The sequence below is a fragment of the Boleophthalmus pectinirostris genome, unplaced genomic scaffold, assembly GCF_026225935.1.
Source record: "Boleophthalmus pectinirostris isolate CB_2022bp ecotype Guang Dong unplaced genomic scaffold, ASM2622593v1 HiC_scaffold_5, whole genome shotgun sequence".
Lineage (NCBI taxonomy): Eukaryota > Metazoa > Chordata > Actinopteri > Gobiiformes > Gobiidae > Boleophthalmus > Boleophthalmus pectinirostris.
Window position 1 is genome coordinate 31,316,232 of NW_026571404.1, and position 20,904 is coordinate 31,337,135.

General features: G+C 38.0%; 1 protein-coding gene across 7 annotated transcripts in view; it reads right to left on the reverse strand.

Annotated features, from left to right (window-relative positions):
* Nucleotides 1–20,904, reverse strand: part of zmiz1a (zinc finger, MIZ-type containing 1a) — a 294,565-nt gene that overhangs the window by 179,420 nt on the left and 94,241 nt on the right. For all 7 annotated transcript variants that reach the window (XM_055162367.1, XM_055162366.1, XM_020939662.2 and 4 more), the window contains one exon: nucleotides 5,731–5,792. The gene's annotated coding sequence lies outside the window, so the exon portion shown is untranslated. The remainder of the gene's footprint in view (nucleotides 1–5,730; nucleotides 5,793–20,904) is intronic.

Sequence of the window (20,904 nt, forward strand, 5' to 3'; positions counted from 1 at the left end):
CTCTCCTTTTCGCTCTCTCTTCCTCTTTCTTCTATCTCTCTCTCCATCTCTTTCCATCTCTCTCTCTCCCACTCTCTCCATCTCTCTCTCCATCTCTTTCCATCTCTCTCTCCATCTCTCTCCCCATCTCTCTCTCCATCTCTCTCTCTCCCACTCTCTCCATCTCTCTCTCCATCTCTCTCCATCTCTTTCCATCTCTCTCCCCATCTCTCTCTCCATCTCTCTCTCTCCCTCTCTCTCTCCATCTCTCTCCATCTCTCTCATCTCTCATCTCTCTCTCTCCATCTCTCTCTCCCACTCTCTCCATCTCTCTCTCCATCTCTCTCTCCATCTCTCTCTCTTCCTCTCTCTCCCACTCTCTCCATCTCTCTCTCCATCTCTTTCCATCTCTCTCTCCATCTCTCTCTCTCCATCTCTTTCCATCTCTCTCTCCATCTCTCTCCCCATCTCTCTCTTCCATCTCTCTCTCTCCCACTCTCTCCATCTCTCTCTCCTTCTCTCACTCTCTTCCTCTTTCTTCCATCTTTCTCTGCATCTCTCCCTCCCCCCACACAAACAGTTTTGTTGTTTTGTTTGTTCTGTTTTTCCCTCAGAGCGGTGAGTGGAGCACATGTGAGGGGTAACAGATACAGTGAAGTGCACAATAAGTTGGCGTCCGTACATGTTTTGCTCGAGTGAGTGCGCGCTGTTACCTGACAAGAGCCAGCTGCCTGCCATGCGAGGAGGAAATGCCTTTGCCCACACAATCACAATGGCGGTTGTGTAAAGACGTCATGTGACCCGTACGCTTTGGGCAAAACAGAGCTGGATGAGGATTAATTCAGCATGTTTGGGAGCGCCTGTGTGCCAGTGTCTCATGTACTACAATAGGACGCAGGCTTCAATCCTTTTCAGCATATCCGAAAAATATTCACACATGAAGCTGGTTATGCTTTTCTCTCGTATTTTCATAGTTTCAGAGAGAGAGAGGTGGAGAGGGAGGACACTTACTAGTACATCCTGGACTTCTACTGCTAAGTTTAAAGGACTGATACTATACGCCATTTTCTGATTCGTCGTAATATTGTTTCCTCATCGATGACAAACCTGGACTAACTACAATTAATAATAACGAAATACGGTAAATACTCTGGTATCATTAGGGGTGTGCAAAAATATCGGAATATCGATATATCGTTTAATGTGATGATACAGTATCGATATCGTGGGCTACTGTATCGATATATCACCAAGAGTATTTTTAGGTGTGTTTTACTAAATTATTTTGTTACAGTGCTACAGTTTTGTTGCTTGTGGAGTGAAAGGAAGCTCATTTATGCGACACATTTGACATTTTCACTGTTTTGATGATTAAAATGTTTGTGTTTCATATGAACTTCGCACAAGAAATGGTTTAACAAAGCCTTTTAGTATCACAGCTACGATTTAGCCTTTATTTTTTATTAAACCGTATCGAATCGATTTGAAATATATCATATCGAATCGAAAGTGCACTGTATCGAGATATGTATCGTATCGTGACCTGTGTATCGAGGTATGTATCGTATCGGCAACTTCTTAATGATACCCAGCCCTAGGTATCATATTGTCAAAGTTCTCACAATAACATTGTAGAGCACCACAATATATCGAATTATTTGTTTATTTGCCTCTTTGTTTAATTTTAGAGTTATGGTGCAGCATTAGCTAAAAAAAAACCAAAAAACTACATAGACCATGATCCTTTGCTCCATTTCAGTGTAGACTACAAGAACAGTTCTAAGCACTTTTAAGTCTTAGTTCTTGGGATTAAGTCTTGTCAGGGCATTTTAAGAAGAAAAGCATATTCACAGTTTTGTTTGCCTCCACAAAATATCTCAGTAAATATCGTTCCATGAGATGTATATTGTGAAAATATCGTACCGAGAGATTTGGATATTGTTACATTCGTGAGCCTCCCCACCATATTGCAAGCTTTCCCATGATATCGCAATAAATATCGTACCGTGAGGTTCAAACCGTGATATTGTAGCGTGAAACTTGGATATTGTTACACCCCTAGTAAATACATACATGCAACAAAAAGTTAAACACAGCAATAGCAGTACGGAAGATAATTAGTTTAATCAGTTTTTGAATTTTGAATACCGCAGAATTTCTCACTTTGAATTTTTTAATTCTGAAAAAACACGTTTGAATTATTTTTATTCCGCATGTCAGTGAATGAAATTATATGTGTACATTTTCAACTTTACTTTTAAAAATTCAGCACAAATAGTTTAAAGCCCTCAAATTTCAGCGTGTAAAATTCGCAGTGAAAAAAATATCGAAGACGCCAAGGCCTAAGCAATCAATCCAAAGTGATCCAATCTAAAACTACGCCCACAAATGAGAACAGCCAATAGGAAACAGCCTCTGTCCTCCTCACTCACACATAATCGATTACTTCTGCCTTGACATTTTTACTCTTTTATTCTTTTTTAGTCTTTGCTGTCAAATTTTTCACTGCGAATTTCACACTCTGAATTTTCAATGCTGAATTTGAGGGCTTGAAAATATATGCACTGAATATTTAAAAGGTGATATCTTTATTTTGAATATGAAACATATTAAAAAAAGTATACTTAAAATTTCAGCAACAAAAATTCAGAGTTAAGTGAGAAATTCAGCAGTATTTAAAATTCAAAATCTAATGGAACAAATTATCTTCCATATAGCAGACTTTCCCAGTTCTGTTATTTTCATAGTTTCTGTTTCAGAGGTGGAGAGAGACACCATTTATACGCTGGACTTTACGTCCTACCTGCAGTTAATGATTCGAAAACAAAGTGAATTAACACGCACAATAAAACATGTGGCTTATTTTGCATTTATAAAACAATATATAGACAAATTTAATGGTGCACTGCGGAATATTTCTAGTGGAGGGTCCAATCTACAGCATACATTAACAACAACTTCAGTTAAACCTATCTATCCATGCAGTGTTGGGGAGTAACAGATTACATGTACTGGAGTTACGTAATCAGAGTACAAATTATGAGTAACTGTATTCAGTTACAGTTACTGTTTCAGTAAGTGGTAAATGGATTACAGTTACTTTGTTGGAATAAATGGATTACATGGTGGTGTTTTCCTGTTTTTACATTTTGGGCTAAACCAGAACTAAAACCAGATCTAAACCAGGACTAAACCAGGACTAAACCAGGTCTAAACCAGGTCTAAACCAGGTCTAGACCAGGTCTAAATCAGGACTAAACCAGGACTAAATCAGGTCTAAACTAGGACTAAACCAGGACTAAACAAGGTCTAAACCAGGACTAAACCAGGTCTAAACCAGATCTAAATCAGGACTAATCCAGGTCTAAACCAGATCTAAACCAGGACTAAACCAGGTCTATGCCAGGTCTAAACCAGGTCTACATCAGGTCTACACCAGGACTAAACCATGCTGTGTGGACCGTGTCTCCTCCTCTTCTATCTATCTATCTATCTATCTATCTATCTATCTATATATATATATATATATATATATATATATATAAATACGGTTCAGTAAAGTCTGGGCTTTTCATTGTCTTTTAGCAGACAAACATCTTGCGTTATGATATCCTTGTCTTTGCTTCTCTACAGCAAATCAAGTAATCCAAAGTATTCAGATTACGTTACTCACTTTAAGTAATTTAATGGAATCCATTACAAACTACATTTTGGGATATGTCATCTGTAATCTGTAGGGGAATACATTTTAAAAGTAACCTTCCCAACACTGCCCGAGAGAGACAAGCAGGTTACAGCACTACGCTACATTACAATTCAGATCTGTGGAGAGGCGACCCTATTCATAAAAAGAGTTCTTGTATTAGAAACACCCATTATGAATAAATGCTAGATGGTTGTTTAACGTCATACCATGGAACATTCCAGGCAAAGCAGTAACATCTCCATGGACACAAGTATGTAGCGAACCCTCCACCAAAAAAGTTACGCAGCGCACCTTTAAACTGTGCATATATTTGGATGACAGTGATAGCAGACTTTCCCTGGTTATACTGTATTTAAAAGGTCACAACCGGTTAATGCTTGAATTTTAAAAAAGCAGCATCTCAAAGTTAAACGATATTACTTCAGCAATGGCAAAGCGATGTGCTGGTCAGTGCTTTAATCACAACAAAACTTGCTGCTAGAAGCAACTTAATCGAGAGACGTAACCACTAACCTATGACATAACCTCTAACAACCGCCTATGACAAAACAAATCATTCTGTATTTCATTTCACATGAGACAAACCTCAGAATACAAACAGAATTCATCAAAATCCAACACAAACATGGCTGATTATTGAAGCATATGCTAATAGTACTAGCATTACAATACTATTTTGGCTTCTATTTACATAACTGTGAATAATTTTGTGGTTAAAAACTATTGCAATCTAACATTTTCCATTTCAACTAAAGTAAATTTGACTCTTGTGAGCTTTAAGCCGTGTTAAAATGCCGTGTTTTGTTTCATTCCCACACATATGAGTAATAATTTATTAGTCTGCATCTCCAAAGCTTAAAATGCTCTGTTGCACCTTGTGATGTCATGAAGAGCAAATGTTCAAGTTAGCAGCTACCTTTACCTTATGTTTATATAATGATGGTTTGAACAGAAGATGCAAAAGTAGCATCGCATCTTCACTTTTTATTCCACGTTTTTATTCCAGCATTTTCGAGAGGAAATCTGCGTGCATACAGTGACGCAAAAGTGTGTGGAATTCGACGTTTATTTCTGTGTACTGCATGTGTGTGACGTAAACGTGTACGCGACGAGAGCTGATCTGACTAGAGTTTTGCGTCTTGGGCAGTGTAGACGGAAACGCTACAGCGGAAGGTATTCAACTTTTCCACTCCGGAGGGTGGTTTAAGATTTGGGCAAAATGCGGCCCTCAGACAAATTTTTCTTGGCCCTCAGACTCCTGTGTGAATTGGCCCAAATTACCTTGTGTTAGTAAAAATTTACTTTTTACTGCAAGTTTTTTGAAAATCTACCTTGATAAAGCTAATATTTATTATTATTGTGTGGTTTTAAGGATCTTAAACATGCATATATTTCCATTATTCACTGTACTGAGCACCAGTCTACGGCTCTCTGCTTCGTCTGTGTTTAGAAATGTGGTCCTTGATGAAAAAAGTTTGGACACCCCTGATCTAAATGAAAGGTTAGTTCAATAGAGACTGGCAAATCCTGAGCTGAAATTATTTAAATTATTGAAATGGAGGTGTTTGGAGTTTAAAAACACAGTGGAGCACTTCTTGTATTGCCACTTGACATCACAAGGTGGAACAAGGTGGAGTGTTTTCCGTTTTAGAGAAGAACTCAGCCTAAATATACAGGATTTTGTGTGTTCAACATGTGTGAATGAAACAAACAAACAAAAAAAACAACAACAACAACAACAAAACACACAAATCCAGAACTGTTTTTTGATGAGATAACAACACAATATAGGCCCTTAATTAAACTGCCCAACCAACTCCACTGCTTTCACACAACAAAATGACAATATTTCACCACCTAAACACACAAAACTATCTCAGAACACTAATGCTTCTGTACATCTTTATTACCTGACACTAAACCTGACCCGCAGTTTCTTATCCAGCCTTATCAAGCAGCACACCAGCGTCGTAACGTACCCATATCGCTACATAAGCCGCTACTTAAATCATTGGATGCAGTAAGTGATAAATCAGATGCCTTACCGTGACTGTGTATTCCTATTAGGTCCAAATCCGCTTCTTAATCCTCATCAATCATAGTACTTCTGCAATGAAAAACAACACAAAGCGAAGTACATCAGCGACATAGTACAGTGATACGGGGAGAAACAAGACTTAGGTGGAGTAGTTTATGGAGATACAATAAAGCATGACAGATCAGGGTTATATCACTTCCCCGAGCGGCCGGTCCCTTCTGTATCTCTTTGAATCTGGAATCGGACAACAGAGCGAGAAAAACTTCTGTCCAGATTTCAGAGAATCCAACCACAGATGCTAATTTGTAGCAAGTGTCTCTCAAATTAGGAAGACGTCTCTCAAAAAATCTCATGTCATTCTTCTTCTACTTTGACTTGTAACCATGCTTCTACTTCTTCTACTTCGACAACTTCTTCTGCTTCTACTATTTGTGCTTCTACTTCTTCTTCTACTACTACTTCTTCTGCTTCTACTTGTACCTGTGCTTCTACTTCAACTATTTCCTCTATTTCTACTACTACTTCTACTTTTTCTACTTCTACTTCTTCAACTACTACCTCTACTTGTACTTGTGCTTCTACTTATACTTCTATCTGTACTTGTACTTCTGCTACCTCTACTTGTACTTGTGCTTCTATTTCTTCTACTACTTCTATTTCTTCAACCACTACTTGTACTTGTACTTCTACCTGTACTTCTACTTCTACAACTTCTTCCACTTGTATTTGTACTTGTGCTTCTGCTACTTGTACTTCTTGTACTTTTACTACTTCTTCTACTTCTACTTCTACTACTTGTACTTGTACTTCTACTTCTTCTACTACTACTACTAATCTACTAGTACTAGTACAAGTACAGGTACTACTACTTGTATGTGTACTATTTCATCTGCTCCTACTACTTCTACTACTTCTTCTACTTCTACCTGAGATAAGTAATAGTTTGGTGCTTCGATTCCATTTCTCAGTCCTTTATGTTGATTTTTCTCCTTTTACATGTCTAAGCAGTAGGGATGTAACAATAACAAAAATATTATGATATTGTATTGTCAAAAGTTGCACAATAATATCATGGACCATCACAATATATCGAATTTACAAGTTTCTTTGCTTAAATTTATATTTGTGGTGCAGTATTGACAAAAAAGACAGAGAGAACTACATAGACCATGATCCTTTGCTCTGCATCAGCACAGTCTACATGATGAAATAACTGCACTGAGTAGTCGTAGCGTAATTTGGTTATCTTCCACAAAATATCACAATAAATATGGTAATGTGAGATGTATATCGTGAACATATTGTATCGAGAGATTTGGATAGCATGCGTCTCTCTGATTGGTTAATCCGCCTGTCAATCACATAGTCTGAAATCAGTGAGACAGGACACGGCTCTATATCCCCTCGTCTTCGTGAAGTTTTCCAACTGCTAGTATATAACAAGCCTTGGCAGATACAATGTACGAGTTTAATCCCAGCAAAATATAAAATCTCTCAGTGACAAATGCAAGTTGATTTCCTGCTTTCTTCCGAGTCTTTGAACGCACCATTGCTCGCAGGGATATGTCTCTGTGCTTCCGGCTTCTCTTCTACAACGTGCACATCCCCTAATGGGCCGACCACTCACTGACTGTTAATGCACTAGCCTACTTTGCACACTTGTTTCAATACAGCGCCTGTTTCCATACTCCCACTGATTTTCATTAATATTCTGCGAGGCACTGGCAACTGAAAATACAAATTTAGCTTAAAGGGGCAGCGTGCTTTTATTTTTAAACTGCTCTTGGTCTCCTATAGCATAGTAATTTTATTTATAACAGGAGCCAAAATGAAAAAAAATATATAAAAAATAAGGGAAAAACTGTTACATTGTTGATGATAGTAGACACTAGGGACACATCACTCTGATACATTAAAAGGTAGAGTACATAACTTTCTGCTTTAAAAACACAGTGTGCTTTAATTTTTAAACTGGTCTCGATCTCTTATAGTTGTTATAAATGAATTCACAATGGTATTCTAACAAGAGCCAAAACAAACATACCTTATCAATAAATCATAGCACTTTATTCTTCTGTTTCTATACTTCCAATAAGGATTTCTAATAACAAAGAAAAATCATCTGAAACTGAGCATCGCTTGGATGCATTAAAGGTACACTATGTAACTTTCTGAAGGTGTCACCTGCATGATTCAATGAAAATAGAAAAGCATACTTCAGAACATTCTACATGGAGATAGAGTTTTATCTGATATGATCAACATTTCCATGGCAACAAGCAGGAGGAGGCTAGCCAGGCTGGTGCCACCTAGTGCCTCCGCTCAATTTAATTTCTGTCCAGTGACTAGGTCAGGAATCAGAATACACAGACACATAGACAGTTTGCAAGAACCTCGAAAGTTGTAAACCGCGCACCAGCCAATCATCAAAGAGCTGTGAAGCCACGACGTCAAACTCAAGTGCCTGTCTGGATCTCTTTTGTGGTACAGCACAACAGTTTACACAGTGGTGGAGATGGATGTAGATGACACAAACTTTGCAATTTTGATTGGACCTTTAATTCGTAAGTTCACCTCGCAGAAACAACAGTGATCATTGACAGAAATGTTCACTCTCTGCTTTGGTTGCTGTTGTGCTGGCAATTACTTGGACACCACTGAGCGTTTCGGCGCATTACATACGTCACAACCAAAATAGCAGCAAATGTTTAAATACAAAAGGACCCGCCTACCGTTGCATGAACGAATCCTAATGCTGAATCAGGATAGGAAAAGGCCCTCTTCCAGGCCAAATAAGAGTCAGGTTTGTGGAGATGCAAGCCCTCTCAGAGAAATGATGCATGTTTTTTTGTTTTTCAGTGCAATAAACTGAACCGAAATGCTTATATTTTGGGCGATTTTTTGCTAAAAAGCTACATAGTAGAAATGACAGTATGAAACATTCAAAAAGTCAAAAGAATGCTAATTTAAACAGTTATGAATGTAATAAAAGAAAAGAGAACAGATTTTTTAAAATCTATGTATGCTGAATGGTGAAAGAAACCACATTTCTCAAAGAGCAGCAACACGCCCTGTATTTAATCACTGCTAACACTAGCAAGCTAAATGCGTGATTTACTCATTTTTCCATCAAATTTAATTAGTCATAGGGGCTTAATTAACTAACTTGGATCTGATATTGTAATTTTACACTTGGATGTGGCATGCAGAAAAAAGGGTCCTTGAGCACAAAGGAAGTCATAGTAAACCCGTGTTCATTAAAAGCTCTTATGTGCAGACATGTTTTCAGTGGAGGCATTAGTGACTGAGTGCTTCTAATCAGACCCTACACGCTGGGAGGTTACCTTTTATTCCCTGGAATCTGGCGAATCTTCCGTCCATTATTCCGTGTTCCCGTTGGCCACTGAACCATGCCTAATACAAGGTACACCCCTCAGATTTTCGGGGAGCAGCGCATCGCTCATCAGGCTACAGAGAGGCGCAAGACTGCAATTAAGGGAAATGATGGTTGATATGGTGCTTTAAGGGGTCACTTCACTGGAGTGGAAGTGGGGGCGCTGGGAATTTGAATTTAGATTTCATTAACATTGTGTCTCGTGTGTCAAAACAGAATTATTGGGGAAAACATTAAAAAAAAAAAAAAAAAAAAAAAAAAAGCTGCAGATGCTATTATTGCCACTGCTATTCAGATTTTGCAATTATATCATTCTGGGGGTGCTCTACATGTATCTCTAATGGGGGAATGTTTAGGAGTTACCATGGTGACACAATGCATACATTAAAAACGGTTTAAAGATTTTCTGAAAACTGAAAAAAAAAAAAGGATAAAACAGCACATTTTCAGGAGCCTGTCATCCTGTTTAGGTGCTTGATTTTCAACAAAAAGGTGAGAGTAACTAGCTGAAAAACTGTGAGAGACTTGTTTAACAGCATAAACCAACTCTTTCTGGTCAGATTGTGTTCAAATAAATCTTAGATTAAAATCTAATAAAGCCTCAGACAGAGCAGAGCCTTCAGTTAGCATCACAAACCCAGGAAATGTTGATGATATCAGTTCTAAAGTATCAATAAATGCTACCTCCAGAAATCAATTCTACTGCTACAAACATTCCTAGTACTACAAATACTCATACAACTACTGCTGCTGATACAACTATCATGTTAAAAGTAAAATTATAATCTAGAATATATTGAAACCCGCATAAATATTAAAAAGGCTGCGAAATTAAACAAGAAACGTGCAGTGCAACCAAATAAAAAGTGACATTTCTGCAGTTTTCTCATAAATTTTAAGACATATTGTGATTATGTTGGCTATATAGTTATAATCTATGACATCAGAGGGTCATTATGTTATAATTTGGCCATTTTAAATCGTAATATTCATCTAAAATGGATTAATAAAAGAAAAGTACGAGGACTTCCACATTAGAAAACTGTGGTGTCCAGTGGGAGCTGACGTCGCAGTAAACTTCATCACAACAAAGAGTCAGCAGATTTTTTTTTTTCATTCGTACCAAAATTACTCTGTGACGCTGCCAAAACCTACATGTATCAAGATTAAGAAAATAAAACTCTAAAACAAAGTAAGTATTAAAATATTTGCATAATAAGTCTGCTTTGAGTCCATTTCCTTTTTACATTTTTCATCTATACACTACTACTTAATGTGTTTCTGTGCTGTGTCCACTCTACACTGCCAGCTCAGAGTTAGTTATCTTGACCTATATGTCATCAGCGGTATAATACTCCCTACAACGAAACCATAATCAGCCTCAGACCTCTTCTTACAACTCTTGTTCGACTTCATTTTCTACAACATCTGCTTTTTCCACTGATGCCTGCAGTCCATTCTAATAACAATTAAATAAAGATAATGTTTTGTATTATACTTTTTTTATTTAATGAGTCATACTTGTTCAAATCTGACCCCGAATTTGCAAACAAACAAAGCGTAAACAAGCTAGATAAAAGCCAAGAGAAATTATTAGAAGGCTTCACGCTGAATCGACATCCCAGTCACGACAGATAACTGACACTGTCCCCAAAAACAGCATGTGCTATTTATTTGAACATCTCTGGAAATGTTTGGGTGATTGACAGGTAAAGGAGATGACGGGTGACACAGGCTCATAGGGCTGTCAAAATTAGCAGATGATTTTTGATGATAACTTGTCAAATAAATATTCACAATCGATAATGAGGTAAATTAGCCGGCACCTTTAGCAGCGAAAATGACAAAACTGACACATCCAAGCAAAACGTGTGACATGGGATCAGATACTCACGTAATTTGTATTCAGATAGTTTTAGCTCATTTGCAAGTCTGTATTAAAAGTGATTAAAAAAACCCTGAGTAAATTGAGAATGGCTTATTATACCGTATTATGATCAATACTTCGAGGTCCTATATTGACAATATTGACTTGTCATGTAGTGTTGGTTTTCAAGTATACAGCTACATTTTCCCTTGTGATCAGTGTAGAAGCAATTCCAGAGATGAAGGTATATGGAGTGGAGCACTTCCTGTATTACAACTAGGAATGTAATGGTAATGGTGTAATGGTAAATGTATTTGTGCCGAACCATTTCAGTACGGGACGTTCGGTTCGTTGCAGGGCTGTGCACGAGTGAATTTGCGCAATTTTTGTGTTTACATTCACAGTCGTCGTGCTACGGTCCTCATTTTTGCCTTTCCCTCCTGCCCCCCATACCCACCACCTCTCATCCTGAAAGTGTGTTTCAAGTGTGTTTTCAACTGCTGAGGACATAGTAACTGCCGGCAGATCTTGCACTTGTTGCAAACAATGTGGACAAGTTGTTTTTTCAGGCCAAAAATATTAAGTTTGAGAAAAAAATCATTGTGGAACTGTTAGTGCTGCTCTTTACTTTTTGAAAAGTTTTGTTTTTATTTTTTATAATATTTCAAACATTTGTTGCTTATTTGAGAACATTTTATTTAACTTATTAATATTACCAAGCTGCACTTTACATTCATTTTATTTTCTCATTGTATAATGTTAAAACAAATTGTTGGTTTAATAAAAACACAAATAAAGAACTAGCAAATTGTTTTGCATTTTGTACCGAAAATGAACCGAACCATGATCTCAAAACCGAGTTACGTACTGAACTGTGATTTTTGTGTACTGTTACACCCCTAATTACCACTAACAACTCATCCTAAATATGCAGTTTGTGTATTAATATGCGAATGTGCGAATGGAACAAAACACAACTCCAGGTATGTTTTTGTCACTGTTCAGCTCCATTATGGAACAAATCAAAGCATAACATCTCCATGGGAACAAACAGGTGCTGAAACCTCCACCAGAAAAGTTACATAATGCATCTTTAATAGGATTATATTCTGTACAGTGTCAGAAATTGTTTAATTAGCTTTAGTCTAACCAAATCAGTATAATACAATAATAAAGGAATATTCTGTGTGACCAGAGCCATTTCCTAATTAAGCTGTACTGAAACCAACCTTAGCCCCGGTGTACCTTGTGAACCTTTTATGTAGTGCTTATTCTATTAGCAGGAACATAGATTCACAGAGTCGTTATACAGATCTATGTATTCATCACTGCACTAACCTTGGAGTCAAGTTAACACACTAGTATTAATATTATATATCACTGGGCAGTAAATGTTCTTTTCCTCTACATATTTTTTAATGAACACACAAAAGAAGTAGTATGAATCCCGAATAGCAGCCTTATTTCAGTGTATGTAATCTATGGAGTTAAATATTGATGAAATTACTATCATGGCCTTGCGCATCCAGCATGCTTTGGAACAGCAAATCTTACAAATGTAAATGGGTCAAGTTAAGTATAGTACAAATTAAAGGTCCTATATTACGCAAAAAATATGCTTGTGAGCTTTTAGCCATGTTAGAATGTTGTTATTTCATCAAATACATGTACAGAGCTGTTTTGTTTTATTCACACATGTTTGAGTAATCCTTTATTTCAAGTCTGTCTATCTCTCCAAAGTTTAAACTGCTCTGTTCTATCTTGTGATGTCATTAAAGGGACAGTTCGGAATTTTGGACATTGGGCCTCATTTCCTAGTGAGCCAGAGTGTTGGAGACATGTGGAGACACTTTTTAAAATAATCCATCCAGTCCTTGTATTTGCAGAGGTCACTGGTGCTAGGCTAGTGTATGTCAATGGCCATAGTTATCCTGCCAATAAAAAATGGTCTTACCCACTCCACAAAACACCCGGAGCAAAACAATTATTACGCCAGACTGTCGATGTAAATGTCTTTGTCAATAGAATAATTTAAAACGAAGTAAAACAAACCTTACATTTGAAGGATTTATGCCTGAGCAACAGCAGTTGCACTTCCTGATAGAAAGCTTGGCAGCGGCGGACTGATATATGAGAAAATAGTCCCTGAACATGCGACAATTCATGAAGATGTAAGGTTAGTTTTATTTCAAACATTATTCTATCAACACAGACATTCATATCGACAGTTTGGTGTAATAACTGTTTTGCTTCGGGTGTTTTGTGGAGTGGGTAAGACTGTTTTTAGTGGCAGGCTAACTATGGCCATTGACATGTGCTAGCCTAGCACCAGTAACCTCTCCAAAGACAAGGACTAGATGGAATATTTTAAAAAGTGTCTCCACACGTCTCCAACACTCTAACTAGGAAATGAAGCCCTATGTTCAAAATTCCAAACTATCCCTAAAAGGTAATTTTTCCAAGTTAACAGCTACCTTTTACCTTTTGTTCAGTAGACATTGGCAATTCCAGGGCTGACATTAACATAATGTTACTACATGACATCACAAGGTGGAAGGTGGAACAGACTGTTTTCCATTTGAGAGAAGAACTCAGCCTTAATACAAAAAATGTGTGTGTTAAACATCTGTAAATGAAACAAAACACAGCTCCAGGTTTGTTTTTGATGAGGAAACAACACAATGAGAAATCAAAAAATAGCGTACCATGGTCGCTTTAACTTTTTTCCCCCTGTTGCTTTTCCTGTTTGACTAAATTTCCACTTTCATCACACTCATGCAATCATTGTCTGCGTATTTTCAAAAACAGACCACACACTTGGATGTAGAGCCCGAACAGTCCCCAATGCAATACCAATACTGTCTTTGAAAGTGAAACCGCTGTACTGACCCGCTCCGTGTCAGACTACTCTAGTGGAAAGGAGCACCGTGATACAGTATACACTACCACGAGCTCTACAAAGGCCTTATGTTAATGTACTAATTCACCATAATGAAACATGAGGCCGGGGCAGCAGGTCTTCTCACTCTCACTGGGAGGAAAGATGGCCGCCTCGTCTGCTCTGTGACTAGGCCTGTCACGATAATAAAATATACTGAGATAAACGATAATACTGAAACTATTTTATGCCACTGATACAATTAAGATAAAGTAAAATATTCGCAATCAAACGCTGTAACTTTCTTAGTGGAGGGTCCGTCATGTTTTTTTCTCTGTGGAGATGTTATGGCTTTGTCTGGAATGTTTCACAGTTTCTATGTCCATGGAGACCAGTTACAAGTCAGATCTGTAGAAAACAACCCTGCACACAGTTAAAATGCATGTTTTAGGCATTTTTGAACCATAAAACCACCTGTAATTTAATCAATGTAAAGCAGAGCTGTTTAATATCATATTGTGGAACATTTCAAGCAAAGGAATGACATAGAAACAAGCAGGTGACGAACCCCAACCAAAAAGTTACATAGTGCACTTTGAAATAGACATTAAAAGGCCAGAGTTGCAACAAATAAATAATAAAATGATATCTCAAATCTTAGTGTATTACAACAAAAATAAAAATAAAAATCTCCCCAGTTCTGCAAAGAAAATGTACCCATGATAAATAACCTCAAAATATATTGTTCCATCACTTACTGAATGATAAATAGTCTCATTTTTAAATAGCGGGATTTTGGGCTAGATTCATAAGACGGTTTCACATTGTGGAAACCGTTTGACCTCGCAGCGTTAGGATTCGTTCACTTGATGGTAGGCAAGTACTTTTTTTATTTAACCAATCGCTGCTATTTGGTTGTACATATGGTACATACAACCATACGACATATGGTATGTAATGCGCCTAATCCCATAGGAAGAAGGACAATAATGTCTTCCCCCTTGATAAAATTCACCCACATTTTCTTTGTTCCGGCTTTAAATACTCGATCTCGGGAATTGTTGCCAACACTGAATGTATGTCTTCATCTACATCCATCTCGACCGCTTTGTTTACTGTTGTGCTGTACCACAAAGAGCATGCAGACAGACTGTTGAGTTTGACGTCATGGCTTCACAGCTCTTCACTGATTGGCCGGTGCGCTGTCTGCAACTTCCGGGGTTCTTGCAAACTGTCTAGTGTATTCTGATTCCTGACCTAGTTGCTGGAGAGAAATTAAATTGAGTGGAGGCACTAGGTGGCGCCATCCTGGCTAATTTAGGGCTGCTCTATTATAGAAAAAATATTTTATCACAATTATTTTGGTCAATATTGATCACGATTAATCAAACAATTACTTTTTAGTTGCACGATGTATTTATTCAGCATTTCTCTCTGTTTGTTTTTGATAATTTAAGCAAAACTTTCAAACTGAAAATAAATATAAGCTACGAATATGCACCTTAAAGCAGTTTTGCGATGTATTAAACATAAAATAAATGAAATAAAAATATACTTTGAACAGGAAATAAGGCATAGAAAAACATAAATGTAACCAAAATGAACAGCCTCTATATTTAAGAAACTTTGTTAAGCTTTATCGTTTCAATTCAATTATATAAGTTTAGAGATGGTTTGACACATAAATCAAAATCGCGATCAAAATTTTTATTAATTGCACAGCCTTAGTGGGACTCTGAATCAGTGTTCAAATGCTCTACTACACTACTATGCTACTGTCGCCTGCCCCCCATAAGTCTATATAGTATTTATCATGACATGCCCAACTGTCACTGCGCCTGACACCGCACGCAGAATTATCAGAGAAGAAGAAGAAATAAAACAAACACTTGCATTGATTCACTACTTGTTTATTTACAGCGCTCTCCGGAGAAGAACTACATTCCCCTGGCGAGGCTTTGTTTCTCCATCACGCGCCACAACGGGCAGAGCGAGGAGAGGGGTGAGAAAGGGGTGAGCGGGCCAACCACACAGAGACGAACCCCAGCGCAAATACAAGCGCACACTCCCTACATCTGGATTAATCTCCAATGGCGGTCTTCACAGATGCCATTAAACGTAGCAGAAGGCGAGAGAATCGTGCGGCAAAAGAGGCTGCCATGTGAATAATTTATGCAGAGGCTCATCTTGCAACGCACCGGGGGGATTTCTGCTTTCAATTTGCACTGTTTCCCAGCGCCATATTCAAATGGGAGGGAGCAGGTCTGTTGTGATTGGCACGGGGAAGGTCAACGTTAGAGGGCTAGCATCAATGTGGTGCTCTACGGGGCTGGTACGCAGGCACAAAAAGCCTAAAATCTGCTTGACATGGCTTGAAAGTACGACTGTAGTGGAATCAATATTAGGGCGGTAACAAATAAAGGTCCAACATTACGCAAAATTGACTCATGAGCTTTTAATCATGCTGTTGCCTCATCAAAAACATACCTGCAGTTGTGTTTTGTTTCATTTACACGTCTGAGTAACCTTTTATAATCAGTCTGTCTACATCTCTAAACCTCAAAATGCTCTGTTCCACCTTGTGATGTGATGAAGCGGTAGTTTTCAAGTAGCTTTTACCTTTAGTTCAGTAATGATGGGCAGTTCCAGGGTTGAAATCATCTGAATGATTCTAGTGAAGGTTTATGAAGTTTACAAATACAGTGGAGCACTTCCTGTATCATCACATGACATCACAAGGTGGAACTGAGTGTTTTCTGTTTGAGAGAAAACCAAAATATTCAGGATTTGTGTGGTAAACGAATGAAACGAAACACAATTCAGGGTAATTTCACTACAATTTGCTTTGAGTTTGAGTTTATTATTACATCAGTGATACATAAATTGCCTAAAATATGAAATAACATATAAAAAAATTACTAATATTTTTAGAAAAAGAACGGGGTAGATTTATCAGCACTTTTTAGACACTCAAAGACACTTGAACTGAGAGTAAATATGCAGGATTTGTGGGTTAAACAAAACAAAACTCAACTCCAAGTTTGTGATGAGGAAACAACATTATAACATAGATCAGAAAATGGCGTAATATGGGGAATCCTAGGTCAACCCATGTAAACTGCAGCCATCGGAACCAATACGGATCTCCCTTTCGCGGTGTAGTTCTTCAGGTTAGCGGGTGGGTATGTGTGTGGCGCTCTTTGTTTACCTCTGTGTGCGGCGGGCGACACCAGAGAATAGGCCTGTGGTGAAGAGAAGGCCATGTGTGTCTCAGCTTATTAGGCTGCTTTCCAAGGACACAGGAGGCTCCAGACATTACACTGGCGGTGGAAAAAACACCAGCGCTAATCATAGCAGGGAGACGCTAAATGAAAAATGTGGGAGAGGGGAGAGAGAGTGCATTTAAAGGACCCTTATTAAGCTATTGTCTGATCTGTGTTATGAATGTTGTTTACTCATCACGAACTTACCTGGAGTTGTGTTTTTTTGTTTCATTCACACATGTTTAACACACAAATTCTTCATAGTTCTTCTCTCAAACACTCTGTTTCACCTTGTGACGTCATGTGGTAAAACAAGAAGTGCTCCACTGTGTTTTTAAATGGTAAACTGTCACATTTTTATATAGCGCTTTTCCATCTTCAAAGCATTCAAAACACTTTACATCAAGGAAACGCTCACCCAGTCACACGCACATTCATACACTACACTAGGGCTAAGGTGGGTTAGGTGTCTTGCCCAAGGACACAGCGGCAGCATTCATCTGTGGGAGCTGGAACTGAAACCCCACGCACCTTCAGTAGAATCATTTGGATAATTTCAGCCCTGGAATTGCCAATCTCAACTGAACAAAAGCTAAGGTAGTTGTTAATTTGAAAACGACCACATGACATTATAAGGTGGAACAGAACATTTTGAGGTTTGGAGATGTAGACAGACTAATAATAAAAGGTTACTCAAAACATGTGTGAATGAAACAAAACACAACTCCAGGTATGTTTTTGAGGAGGTAACAATATTACAACATGGCTTAAAGCTCACAAGAGTCAATTTTGCGTAATATTGAACCGTTAACACATCACAAAAGAATGGTTTTGGTTGGCTGGAGTTTGGGTGGGCCATAAGATGTCTGCTGAAACAAAGAGAAAGCTGTGTGAGAGGTTAGTTGGGAAAAACTGCACAGCATTTGGAGTTTTTCTTCTCGGTATGTGACTGTTTCTCGCAAGAACAAAACAAGCTTTGTTTTTATGGAAAAAAATGTTGACTTGAGTCTCTGTTTCTCTATTCTTGTATTAATGAGCGAGTCACAAGGACCACCATAATGTCCAAGCAACAGCAGGCTCTGTCTTGAAAACTTTTCGCTCTAGGAAAAAAAAATAAAATAAAAAATAGGTTGGAGAACAAAACAAAAACAAATCTTTTTGAATTGGTAGTTCAAAGTTTACACCCTTTTCGTGTGTTGTAATTCTTTACTGATGTCAGTATCAGATCAATATTGTATTAAAGGTCCTATGTTACCATATTTTTCTAACTGTAAAGAGCACCGGATTATAAGGCACTATATTAATAATGATGAATTCTCTCGTCTATTTTCATACATTAAGTGCACTGGATTATAAGGCGCATTAAGCGAAACAAACGGATGACACTTGAGACTGATCCCTTAGCCCAGGCATCCATGATCCATTGGCAGATCGTGGCGTAATTCGCTCTTGGTGAATGCGTATTATGAATGTGAATGTGTGTGTTTGCACACATTTGTTTACGTTTTACAGAAACAAAACTTAAAACCACATGGCTAATTTGCATAAACTATAAGCTCTGAAAAAATTGCTCGCTCCTTGTGTGCTGATGCAGTTCAGCTTCTGTTAGACTAAGTTACTCCACGAGGCTGACCACAGTAGCCATAATGCTCCAACAATCCATCAAGCAGTGCGGCTTCGTAGCTTACCAAAGTCTACTAAAACATTTTGACAGACACATTGTGCGCCGTGTACCATATAAAATTGTTCGAGAACATTAAGCACAACCAAAATTAATACATAAAGCGCACTGGATTATAAGTTGCACTATCGATTTTTGAGTAAATTGAAGGATGAAGGATTTTAAGTGTGCCTTATAGTCTGAAAAATACAGTACGCAAACTTGACTCGTGACAGTTTAAGCCATGTTATAATGTTGTCAAAAACATACCTGGAGTTGTTTGAGTAATCCTTTATTATTAGTCTGTGTACATCTCCAAAGATGCAAATGCTCTGCTCCACCTTGTGATGTCATTAGGCAGTAGTTTTCAAGTTAACAGCTCCCTTTATACCTTTAGTTTAGTAAAGATCGGCAAATCCAGGGCTGAAGTTTTCCAAGTGATTCTTGTGATGGTGTATGGAGCTAAAAAACACAGTGGAGTGCTGTAATTTGTGTCAAAATGTTCTGCTTTCACTACAGATTTTCTGGAGAGGAAAACAAGATTTATGAGAGAAATAAAAGGTAATGCAGCTTTAAACACTGGTATCACCCGTCACCACTGGCAACAAAACCAAATAACAAAAACTCAAAGCTGGTGAAGAGGCTCAAAATACAAAATGGTATTCTATAATCGAGAAGCACTGAATGTTCCAATGTATGATGCTCGTATTTTGGTTACCACTCGCAGTATTTTGATTGGAACCACAAAAATGATGTAGTTCAATCATAAATTCTGCTTTGGTAGTAACTGATCCAAGATGCCAAAAAGAAAAGATCCTGAACTAGAGAAAAGAGATGGATGAAGTCATGGCGTTCAAGCATATCCTCTCTGTGTGTGTCACTACGGGCCAGTGAAGGAGAAGAGGTCAACTGTGACAAGGCCCACCATTAGCCAAGGGGCGCTTACAAACTGGCAGACAGCAAGAATTATCCTCGCGCTAACCAACTCTATTCACAAGTCCTGAATATATGAGATTTCCAGCATTCTCCGAGTCACAAAGGTTTTTTTCTGTTGTTGTGCTGTTCTGTTGTCGTAGTATTCCTTGGGGAGGGGATCAGTCTGGTTCTCTTTACACCCCTCGTAGGCGGAGTGCACACTACAGAGACAGAGAACATATTTGAGATGTGATCGCGGCTTCTGTTTGTACAAAGACACATGGTGCGTTTGACTGAAGCGTCGCTAAACCCCAGACTCTCCAACAAGACGGTTACAGGGCGTCGCTAAGGGGCTGAAATGGTGCTTACGAGGGGCATGGCTTGGTGTCATTGAGAAGATGCCGATATGATGCACACCTCAATGCATAGGCCACGATACGATGCATTTTTCGATACAGTGCACTTTAAATTCAATACAATATCATTCAAACTAATTCGATACAGCATTTAGGAAAAAAAACGAAGGCTGTGATACTAAAAGTCTTATTAAACCATTAAGTATGTGCAAAGTTAATGTGAAAAACAGCCCTTAAAATCATGAATATTTCAAATGTACTGCATAAACAAGTTTCCTTTCTCCAAACAAGCAACACAGTTATAACTCTTTCACAAAATAATTAAGTAAAATACACCAAATAAATACTCGATACAGTGGCCCACGATATCGATACTGTATCATCGAATTAAATGATACGATATATCGATAGTTCATATTTCTGGGCTGCTGTATTGATATATTGAGAATATTTTTGGTATCTTTTAGCACTGTTTTGTGAATTTTGGTGCTTATTTAGTAAAAGGGAGCTAGTTTATTCAATACACTTGACACTTGACATCACTGTTTTGATGATTAAAATAGATGCATTTCAAAGAAATACTGTTGCTAAAGCGGATTTGGTTGGGGGTCCGTCACCTGTGTGTTTCCATGGATATGTCACTACTCTGCCTGGAATGTTCCACAGTATGACACTAAACATTTATTCAATTATTCAAAAATACCTAGATAAACAGTAGGGCTGGGTATACATACCTCGATACATAGGCCATGATATGATACATATCTCAATACAGTGCACTTTCAATTCGATATAATCTATTTCAAATCGATTCGATACGGTTCAATAAAAAAATAACGGCTAAATTG